This window comes from Rhipicephalus microplus, chromosome X (assembly GCF_043290135.1).
Source record: "Rhipicephalus microplus isolate Deutch F79 chromosome X, USDA_Rmic, whole genome shotgun sequence".
In the NCBI taxonomy this organism is placed as follows: Eukaryota; Metazoa; Arthropoda; class Arachnida; order Ixodida; family Ixodidae; genus Rhipicephalus; species Rhipicephalus microplus.
The window spans coordinates 162,252,666-162,264,750 of record NC_134710.1 but is presented as its reverse complement, the minus strand read 5'-3'; the positions used below and the strand labels follow the sequence as shown (position 1 = coordinate 162,264,750).

Sequence of the window (12,085 nt, the reverse complement as noted above, 5' to 3'; positions counted from 1 at the left end):
AACCTGGGTGGTGGGGAGTTCGTCGAAAATCCGCGTAATCTAAAATGTCGGTAAGAACACTGTCGGTATAGATGCCCAGCTTTGCCACAGTGGAAGCAGAGAGGACGTTGATCTGGCACACGCCAGACGTCTCATTTCCGCGAGATAAGGCGAGGTGCGTTGCAACATGGCGCCGCTTGGACCGTCTGCAGCATGGCTGGGGCTACGGTGGTATGCGGAATTGCAGGTGTAACAGGTTGCCGCAAAGCTTGAGCATAGGACATGCGGGAAAGTCACTGGGTGGTTGATAATCCCGAATGAAAGGCGGTTCTCTTAAGGCATGCTGGACTTTATCTCGGACAACGCTGGACAACGAGGAGAAAGTGGGCTGCGAGGGCACTGACAGCTTCTGGAGTTCTTCACGGATGACTAAACGAATGAGCTCTCGGAATAAATCTAGTTGGACACCGAAAGCTCCCAAGTAGTGCATAGTTGAAGCGTTTACGTGCTGTTCGTATGACGGGGCCCGGTGCCTAAGAGTGCTTTCAATGGTGACGGCTTCTGTGAGAAATTCTGACACAGGTTTGGGTGGACTGCGCACATGCCCACCGAAAAGCTGCTCTTTCACTCCGCGCATGCGGTACCGTACCTTCTTTTTTTTCTGGCATGCCGGGGTCAGCCCGGTAAAAAAACACGCGTCGTGTCCTCCACATACGTCGCAACCCCTTCGTTCGGAATTTGTATACGAGACGGCAGATCGCACACAGCTCTCTCCCGAAGGTCAGGGCTGGCATATATCCTGAAAAGTCGGTGTTTGAAGTCTTTTCATGATGTGGGACTACCTGCCCGGTTCTCATATCATACACGTGCGCCGTCCAAATGACTGAAATAGACTTGCCGCAGTTTGTCAGCGTCGTCCCACTGGTTGTGCACGGCAATGAATTCGTAATGAACAAGCCAATCTTCGACATCCTCAAGTGCAGTGCCATGAAAGGAATTTGGCGTTCGCGGTGTAAATAAGGTGTGGTGAAGCGGCGTTGTGCCGTTTGTATCGATCGGGTTGGTGTCGGTAGGGCTGGTTGGAGCTGCCATAGTGTTTGCGAGCAGTCCAACCTTAGGGGATTGCCCTCGGATTCTTCTGCTGGCGTGGTGCACAGAAGTGACCACCACTACGACGCTTGAGTTCTTGCTATGTGGAGGGCTATGGTGCGTAGCTTACCCAGCACCTCCACCAGTTTGTCACGCACCAAGAGCCGTAGAGACAAGACAGGAACAGCGAGGAGGAAAGACACGAGCGTGTATCTCCAAACGAAGCACTAACACACACTTCGTTCTTCATCCTCATTGTCATTTTTGGCTGGCTTATATATATATATATATATATATATATATATATATATATATATATATATATATATATATATATATATATATATATATATATATATATATATATATATATATATATATATATATATATACATGCGTCCCCATTTGGTTCTTCGTTAGCGCTTCGCTATTTCCGTTCTCTGGTCACTATTTGCGTATTACAAAAAGTAAGAAAAATGGGTATGAGATTCTCACTCAGTGTTCATTGGTCTTCTTGGCTTTTGATTAAAAGTTAACAGAGACGTTTTCCAGTCTAGTGGGAGGGGCGTTTCTCTGAAGCAGATCGCATAATTTTGTCGAGAAGTGACTGGTGCGCTGCATCGGGTAGATTTGCCAGGATTTTAATGGTAATTTTGTCTCGCTCGGAAGCCGTACCTCACCTCATTTTGGCTAGAGCTGCGCGAAAGTCGTGTAACTGGAAAGGAGCATCCAGTGCCGAGTTCTCTCTGTCTGCATAGCGGTACGCAGAGCCTTGCATGTCCAGCTGAGTGCAAAGATATCGGTCCCGTAGCGAGTGGGCTAGTTGTGTTTTGGAGCCGTGTAAATTGTGAAAGGCTTGGTGCAGTTGTTTTGATGTTTCGCCTCGCGTTCGAGAGGGATCAATCAGACTGCAGAAAAGTTTTCATTATTGCGACTGGGCAAGTGCCTTCTGGCAGTGTTACAACGTTCTACCCAATTTTAGTCGGCGAGCTGGGCAGCGTACTTGGCCGCCTTCTGGGTGAGATCCAGTAACCCCATGCGGAGTTTGAGGTTGTGTTTTTGTCGGCGCCAGCTCTTTGTGAGGCTGCGACGGGCGTCCTAAAGATGAAGTAGATGGTTATCTACATCCGGATGACTGTACATGAGTTGTATTTTGTTCTTCTGTTTTCTTAGTGTTTCGAGCACAGAGTGAGCCCACTGGGAATAACAGATATCCAGGATGGGAGAGCCAAGTAAGGGCTGCCGGAAGGCTTCCCAGTTTGGTAGGTGAGCCTGTGCGATGCGGCGTTGTAGGTGTCGTGTAGAAAATGTAGTGTTGAGAATGCAGTGGTCACTACCGAGGGTTACCTCGGTACTGAACCAGTCTGCGTGTCTGATGTTTATCGTGAATGTTAGGTCGGGGCAGGTGTACCGGCTGACAGAGTTACCTACACGAGTTGATTGCACGTGGTCTCTGTGAAAAGTCATATTGAGAATTTGGGGTAGCTGGGAGGGACTCCACCCCTACTTCGGTGCCCTCTGCAAGTGGAAGTTCGGAGTTTCAGCGAGGTGATTCAGCGAGGTTTCAGCGAGGTTGATGGAGTGTGAAACCTTGGAGGGTCGATTAACGTCTTTTGGAGGATTAGCCCTTCGGCTTTGAGGGTATACGTTATGGAGCCAAGCTTTAATGTTACTCATCACCTGTTGGATATCAGTGTTGGAAAAAGTTTCCAGGCTTTTTCCTATGGTAGTGAATTATGTCATTAAAGCAGCCATAGTACTTTCAATAGCCTGAAATCACTGTTCACTGTTAGAAGGCTCCGAGATGGATGTAATGTTGCACATGAGCATCAGTTCTGGAGCGGGAATGGTAATATTGGTGGGGAGTGACGCGGGCGGGGGGGGAGGGGACTGGTAGACTACTTTTTTCTAAGGCGGCAATTTCGTCTTGAAGCTGCGAGTTCTGTGCCCGCAGTGCAGCAAGTTCTCATTTGAGCTCGAGATTCTGGGGAAGAGGCAGGAAGCGAAAAGCAAGAGGAGGAGGAGGAGGTAGCCCTCGCCCCGTTGCCTACCTGAGAAGCTGTTTTCTTCTTCGGCCGCTTAGGGGCACCTGCATCAGTCTGAGGTGGAAAGTCCCTAGCTTGGAGCAAGGGGGCATCTTGGTCAGGTGTCTTGGATGACGTCTGGTGAGACGGTGTATTTGGTGGAGGTGGTGCTTGTTGACTGATCTCTCCAGTAACAGGGTTCTTCGTGGCTTGGTTGCTAACTCCCGGCTGACGTTCTTCTGGCTTGACGCCAGATGTCTTGGGCATTGACCACTGCTTCGACGAGTAGCGGCTGCCATGATGCCCGCCCGGCTGCTGCAGGTGGCGAAACCTTGTTTTGCAGGCCTGGAATTCAAAGAAGTGTCCCCCGCCGCACACCAGGCATTATGGCTTGTATTCGTGCGTTGCCATCTCCTCCTCAGAAGTACCCATAATTTGACCACAATGACCGCGGCGTTGGTCGTTCGGGTTCAGACACAGTTCCCCCAAATGGCCCACCGTCCTACAGCGGTAGCAGGCTGGAATGGTGCGTTTGTATTCGCGTACTGGTGTCGCAACACTGTTGTATTGCAGAAAACGTGGCACGTGGCGGCCTCGAAAGTTATAAGGGCCACCGAAGTCTTGCCAAGCTTGTTGATGAAAGCGATGTTTCCACCACGTCAATGAGTTTTTGCTTTCAAGGAGGCGGAGGTCTCCTGCTCGTGCACCGCAATGACACCACGGCACACTTTCCCACTGATCTTGTCGTGGCCAATCATGGTTAAGGAACTCTGTGATGTTTCGAGCGAGAATTATCGTGAGAAAAGGTTCGCAAAGTTGATGTTTTCGGTTGCGACAACAATGATAGTTTGCTCCCACATGGGCCACACACTTATAGAGTCACTTGAGGTGGCGTTCACGTATAAGGTGCGCTTGGCACCTAGTCCATTCCTGGTTGAAAAGTAGGTTTGAGATCTACCGTGACATGAGGCTTCAGCACGATGGTGAAGTCTTCTGCAGCAGTTCGGGGCATAGCTATCGGCCGCCATGATACACGGGGTGTCTTCTTCTCGGGCGGAATGTTCACGGACGTGGCCTAATTGGTAGACGAGCTCGGTCGGGCGAGCGTAGCTCCCGCGAGGTCAGGTCAACAAGTGGACATATAATGCCCCAAAATTAGCCCAACTGGATGAGAGAGGTGTCTTCTGGTGCAGAACGATTATACAAAGAAGATAGAGTCAATCTTGATGAAGTGTGAAGCAGTGTTCCACCGGCCCTCACAAAAAGAGCGGGAGCCGATGCGATGCGCATCCACTCTCGTCGCGCGCTCGTAGCGTCGCCAGTTTCGAAGAAGATAGTCTTTCTCGGGAACCTTCGACGCAAAAATTTTAGTCCGTCTGTTTGTCCACCCTTAACGACACTTTACACGACACCAAAGTGACCAAACGATGCTCCAAACGTTTGACCCCATCCACAGTGCCCATCAATATTGCTGAAGGTTCAGCGTTCATACTTGTGCGATTGTTAATTACAAAACAATTATTGCGCTTATCTGAGGCACCATAACAACACATCAATTTTATGTATTGTATTTTTTACTAGAAAAGGCATACATAGGTAATTTTAGGGATCGTATCTTTTATAATGCTGCGCTGGCCATGCAACGCTTGCACAAAACGGCAAGTGTTTCCAACATTTTGCTAAGACGACACGGTCATAGAGAAACATACTATATAAAGAGTGGCCCCTGGAGCCTTTTCGCGGCCCAGCAAGAAAGGGTCTGACCAACCGCTAGATGGCGTACCCGTCCTCGCTTTTACTCTTTTGTTAAGACATGTAATAGCCTCCGCAGGAGGACAATAAATACCCAAGTTTGGCATCAATTTTTGCAAAGAAGAAAATTTTATAATATTTACAATTTTTTGTATCTGCTCTATCATGTGCCGCTGAGGACATTTAATGCCTTACAACTTTCACGTCTATCTGCGAAATAGACACAGCGACACATATACATAATGCTCAAATGGTCCTCCGAAAGAAAACACTCTCGTATTGCACAACAATGAAGAATGCACTCAGAATGAAGTCCACAGGTCCAGTCAATTCGCACTAGCTTGACACAGGGCCCATGCGCCGTGCATAGTCCTGCGGCTATTGTCTTTTAAATTCACCACACCACACCACACGGTCATTGTCCCAACACGTGAGACCAACTCCATGCGCCCTCCAGGCTCCGCATAATACACTCAAAGAGAGCGATGGACCCAGCGCTATAATTTAGTCTCAACGGATCGCCCAAGAAAAAAAATATAACGAACAGACTTCACAAACGCTACGTTATTTTATCTACAAAACTATTCCTACACAATACATATAAGATGCCTAAAAGCAGTTCTACCACTTAGAGGCAAGCTCGTATCTCAAAAAAATCAACAAATACAACAAAAATGCCTAGTACAACAAACAAAACGTTTTCACATAACACCTGAACTCAAGTGGCGAACTGTAGCGCTCAACTGCAGTTCGAAGCGGAAGCCCTCTTTGAGTCTATCCTCGGTAGTGCTGAGGTTGAACTGGGCAGCGGCAGAGAGGTGGGAGGGAGCCCAGGCCAACGCAGCTATGACTTTGCGCTGTTGTGTCGGTCTCGCTCTTTACAATGGCTTAGTTCGACAATTCAGCCGTATGACTGACGCAAACTGCACATGTCGTCGCCATTATCGGCAACGTGAGCTTCTGCATCCGGGAACACAGTCCACGATTCCTTGGCGATTGAGTCATCAACCAGAGCGCCGCTTCTGCTGACTCAAAATTGGGTTCTGTCACTGGGCCTGCTATTCCTCACAATATATAGAACTGTCAGCCCCTTGAAATGGAATGCCTGCACAACTGGTGACCGAACGATATTCCTTTTTCTAACGTCTCAGTGCTATTCCAATGGTGAATAATACTGCACGAAATCTTGTATCAGCTGCTTAATAGTGTAAAAATATTTCATTGTTGAACAGCGTCACACAAATTCTACTACATAATTTGTTGATTAAATGCTCTGGTCGTCTCACTTTTACTAGTTGATTTTAGCTATCTTTTAGACAACTGACACTAAGCTGAGCGGCCTGCCTTTTTTTTTAATTTCTGGCTGCCCGTTTGATTGCGAATTAAAAAACACGTTAACGCTGTTCTGTAACTCGGGTGCCCCCGCCGCCAAAAGGCACTTCACACATATGATCCTCAATTTTTCTAAAAAAATCTGCTCCTGTTCTTTCAGCACATCTAGCATTAGATTCTCACGAGCGCCTTCACCTGTTACCATTTCTTCGAAAATATGTTTTACTTCTCTGTGTTTACTAGGGGAATATCTAAATATTGTGAGTTATTACTACCTCTAGGCTATTACAATATTGCCCTGGTCATGTGGGCTACTGTAGAGGTCTGCGAGAATCCTCGGCTGCCTTAAAAATGCCCTATGAGGAAGAGCTTTTTTCGAGAAGAGCTCGAGCTGGCAAACACTGATGATGATATCTACAGGTGAGCAAATTATACAAATAACGATGACACGTCCAATTGATAAAAAAGAGCTTGTGACTGCGCTCGCCCTAATTATCTATCAAGCTGGAAGTGGCGTCTTGGCCGCGCGAGAGACAATATTAGGAATTGCATCGGGTATACAGATTCAGTCGATAAACGTGCACAATTTCTGTCCCACAGCAACGGTGGTCGGAGGGGGCGTTAAGTGTGGAGATATGGTAATTAATGGGGAACGTTTGTTCAATCACCATATAAGGTCCTATAAAACGACTGAGGAATTTTTCACATAAGCCGGGCACACGCACGTGAGTCTATAGAGGACTTCGTCTCCTGCGGAAAAGATGACAGCACGGTGAGTTGAGTCGTAGCGAGACTTGCGAGCTTCCTGAGAGATGTTGGTGTTGATTCGGGCCAGATGACGGCAGTGCTTGAGGCGAGACAAAAATTGTGCGGACAAAGGGCCTGCTAAGGTCCAGAGGACGTCTCCAAGGAAAGAGACGTCCAGAGTTAAACTAGGAGAGCAGCCATGGACCAGTAAATAGGGAGAAGAGCCGTACCCTCATGAACCGTAGCCGTACCCTCATGAACCGAAAACGAGTGTCTTTATCACTAGGCTACACACCAATGCGTCCACAAACTTATTAATTGTATAGTGCATCTAAACCACATAATTTTGCGGGCTTTGCGCAAAACACATACAGAAAGACAACACTTTCTAGTCAGATTTTACGGATTTTTTTTTGCAAAGCATTGAATTCCTCCGAGGGACAATGTGTAGAGCGGGTATGAAAAATACACAAATCAATAGATTTTCTTTGCAGAAATTTGATGCCGATCTTGGGTTTTTATTGTCCTTCCGAAGTGGCTAATACATGTCTTGAAAAAGAAGTAAAAGCGAGCACGGGTACGCCATCTAACGGTTGGTCAGACCCTTTCTTGCTGGGCCACGAAAAAGCTCGAGTGGCCACTCTTTATATAGTATCTTTCGCTATGCGTTTAGTGAATGTATTGCATCCGCTTCAAAAACCACGCAAACCCCAACCGTGAAGAACTGCATTATAACGGACCACACTGGACGGTCTGTATTACAGCACGCCTACCGCGTGTCGCAAAACGAACAAGAGGTGATACGTTGTCAGGTGAAGCAGATGTTCGACGGCGACGTCATCCAACTCTCGAATAGTCCATGGGCGTCGCCGTCATACTTGTTAAAAAGAAGGACGGCACTCTTCGACTTTGCGTGGATTACCAAAAAATCAACAAAGTGACGAAGAAAGGCGTCTACCCTCTCCCACACATAGATGACTCACTGGATCGACTTCGACATGCCCAATATTTTTCATCAATCTATTTTCTCAGCGGCTACTGGCAGATCGTGGTCGATGAATGCGACAGGGAAAACACAGCGTTCGTAACTCCCGATGGCCTCCACAAATTAAAAGTGCGACCATTTGGATTGTTCTCTGCACCGGCAACGTTTCAAAGGATGATGGACACCGTACTAGGGCACTTTGATAAAAATTCCGCCAAAAAAGTGCCTATTGACGCAAGCGACATCAGCCTTGGTGCAGTTATTCTCCAGTGGCAAGATAGCGTCAAGCGTCCCATCGCTTATGCTAGTCGCATTCTGTCATCTGCGGAAGTTAACCACTTGACCACGGAGAAGGAAGGCCTAATGTTATTTGGGAAATATCAAAATTTCCACCATAGAATCCTCTCTGTATGGCAGTTCGTTCTGATTCATTACAGATCATCATGCCCTGTTTGGCTGGCCAATCTCAAAGACCTCTTGGGATGCCTCGCGAGAGGGAGCTTGCGCCTTCAAGAATTTCTTCTAACAGTCATCTGCCGGTCATGCCGCGGGCGCATTGATGCCAATTGCCTTTCGCGTGCTCCACTTGCAACGAAATCGAGCGATGGTGACACTGACGGCAATTTTCTTGGCACGTTCAGTGAACCTGACTTGGCCGAACAACAGCGGAATGATTCAGAGCGTCGACAGCTCATCAGATACCTTGAAGGCCATAGCTCAAGTCCACCACGGGTATTTGCGCGTTCAGGCTCATTTTGTCTCCGTAACAGAATTCTCTACAAAAAGAACTTCGAACCTTATGCGACTGAATACCTGCTAGTCGTTACACCAGGACTACGTGCTGACATTATATCTGCCTGCAACGACGAGCTTTTGTCACACCATTTGAGATTGACACGTACCCTTGCCCGGATTCTTACTCACTACTACTGGCCAAATATCATCCAAAGTATCAAGCATTATGTTAAAACAAGTAACGATTGCAAGTGCCGTAAAGCCCCCCCTCCCCTCCCCCCCCACTCTGTACGCCCCACTGGTTTTTAAAAGCCAGTGGTGCACCATCACAACCCTTCCAACAAATCGGCATGGAATTTCTCGGGCCCTTTCTGAAGTCACATGATGGTAACCGCTTTACTGTAGTCACTACTGACTATTCCACCAAGTAATGCGAAACGAAAGTCCTACAAGGAGGCACCACGAAGGAGGGTTCGTACTTTTTTATTAACAACATCTTCCTCCGCCATAGAGCGCCAACAGTTGTCATCACTGTCCATCGTACAACCATGAAGCTTAGCAAAACCACTTATCGCAAAACAACCGCATACCATTCACAAACCAGCAATCTGGCATAGATATTAACTAAGACCATCGCTGAGAAGCTCTTCATGTACGTTAATTGCAATTACAAGACCTGAGATGGCGTTCTGCCATACATCACGTTCGCCTAAACACTGCGGTTCAAGATACCACAGGGTTCACCTCTTTTCGGTTGCCTCACGGCAGAGAAGCAGTTATGATGCTGGATACCACGCTCTTACCTGATATGAACTACACTACTACTGATGCGAATGACTTCATCCGGCTCGCAGACGCGGCCCGCAAGCTTGAAGCCGAGCGGATTAAAAGAAATCACGGCATGTACATGCAGTGTATGATGATGAGTGGTGCAAAACGTCCATAAGTCCGTCCACGCTTTCGTCCGTGCGACCATGCATGTGTTCGTCCGTCTGTCCATGCGTCCATCCAACCATACATTTATCCATCTGTGCATCCGTCCTTCCATCTATGCATACATCCGTCCATCTGTACATCTTTCCGCCCGTTTGTGCATCCATCCATTCGTGCGTCTGTCCCAGCGTCCATCCGATTGTGCGTCCGTCCATTCATTCGCGCGGCCGTCCTTCCGCACGTTTGTCCATTCGTTCGTCTGCTTGTCTGTCTGTCCATTCATGCGTCCATCCGGCCATCTAGTGAACACTCCAAGTACCGCAATCTCGCATCTTTCATCGCGATCATCTAACTCCTTCCCCTGTGGCACAAACCCATCCATCTCCTGTGGCACATACCCGCTCTCTCGGGTAAGTGCCGTACCGGTGGTTAAGCACAACGACAACAGGAGACGCACAAGCCACACCATAAGGAGCTTCGCCCCTAAAACAAAAATGAATCAACTCGCAGAGGTACAATTCTCGTCATCGCCATTTGATTCACCAACACGGGATGTAGTGTGGCTCTGGATTCCGATTCGTCAAAGGGGCCACTCGGAAACGTTACTCTACCAATACTTCTGTCCCTACAGTTTTACGTTGCCTGAGAGACGTCAACTACGAAGTTCAGCTTGAAGAAACACCCCAGTGATCCCATTGTTCCAAGGAGATGGACATTGTTCATGTATCGATATTGAAGCCACATTACCCCCGAACAACTTAACACTGCAGCACCATGCGTGTTTGTGCGTGTGCGCAACTACTCTTTCTTCTATTCAGCATTGAGCATCGCGATGTTCTGTTTTTTTTTTTCAAAGGTAGTGATGCCATGGGCATGGAATGAGATTGGGCTATGCCACTATGTGTATGTACCTTGGGGTGAAATCAGTAAGGACAAAAAAGAAGATTGGATGATGAGCTTGTGTCTCTGGTGATCGGTTAGGCTCGAAGTCCGGTGCTCTTGTGAAGAGATGTTGTGTTTTGTTCGTAATCACGTGACATTGTAGTATTTTGCCAACTACTCCTAACTCCTTCACGATGCCAGGGTGGGCGTGCAAGATTAGGCCTATTTTATTTTTTATTTCACGTTAGGCCTTCATAGGTCCTCTAGCTCTGTGGCAAGTACTAGCCCACTACTCTGCCACCAGCACCGCTTACCTCTCACCCACTCCACCACAAGTCAGCCTCTCTATATGCCACAGTCATGATGAAATACAACATCGGGTTATTTTGCCCATGCAAGGTATGCATTGGTTAGTGTGCAATCATGTCGTTTTGTGCCCACCGTATTCCTGTGTTTGACTGTGCTCTGCGGTTTATTGTTTCCAATCGCCACTGTAAAATTGAAAGTCTAACATTGACAACTTAACGCAGGCTGGGAAGCTCATTGAGTGGACGGCCATCGTTCATGTTAATATTGAAAAACAGAAGTTGGTCAAGAGCAATTGTGGTTACCTGAAGTTCTTGACGTACTTCCTCGTTTACGCATATTTCAATAAACCTAATTCATATTCACTCTCACCCGGTGGCGTCCGCATGTCACAAATGAGTTTTTTTTCAACCGTGTCCATAGTGGCTTCAAACGGCCGTTTTCTTTTATTTTACCGATGGTTTTGATGATGCTATACTTCTTGGTATAGGTGATATATGTAAATAATTCTAAGATAGTAGTGTTTGCTCAGCATCTGTATTTATTTTAGTAGCACTCACCAACGTTTCAGCCACAGTGGTAGTGCACTGCATTCACAGTGCCTCGTTACCGACGAACAAAGCAGCTAGGCCGTCCTCAATTCTAGAAGAAGCATTTGAAATGATGTAAGAAGCAACGCAACCGTTCAGTTGAATGTCCGTACGTGCTGAAGAGTCAGAGATGGTCAAAATCACCCGCAGCCTGCCATAAACTCTCCTTCATGATAACATCAGCTTTTGAAGTTTCTTTGAAGTTTCGTAGTATGAAAGTGCAATGTGAATGACCATGGATGCTGCCTCATAAAACGGTAAGCATTTTTAGAGAATAGTATGTTCACTGGGATAGCCTACAGTATGAGACATATCAATTCTACACACTGTATTTCTCTTAAGGCGTTTTAAAGAATGAAACTTTAGAATGCTACTCATACGCACACTTTTTTTGCACTGTATTCATATAGGATCCGCCGAAACGGCGCGAGTGATAGGCAGAAATGTTCCAATGCTTGTCCACCTCTCAGATCTCAGAGCAAGTCACTCGGCGTGGAATTTCAGGTGCCGGCATAAAATTATTCTCTTTCGCTCAGTTTGCCATAACTTTAGGTTGCCATAAAACGCCGCGCGCATTGAAACGCTTTAGCTAACAAACACGGTCATGATGAGTAACTTCTTTTCTGCATAGAGTCAGCAGTGCGCTCCTTATTGGCACCATATGTTAGGAAAAGCATATATAAGGAGACATGACTATTGCAAGAAAATTGTAGTTGGTATTTTAATGTAAG

General features: G+C 47.0%; 1 protein-coding gene across 2 annotated transcripts in view; it reads left to right on the top strand.

The window, feature by feature from the left end:
* LOC119175529 (uncharacterized) overlaps positions 1-12,085 on the top strand; it is an 83,248-nt gene that overhangs the window by 50,629 nt on the left and 20,534 nt on the right. The window lies entirely within an intron of this gene.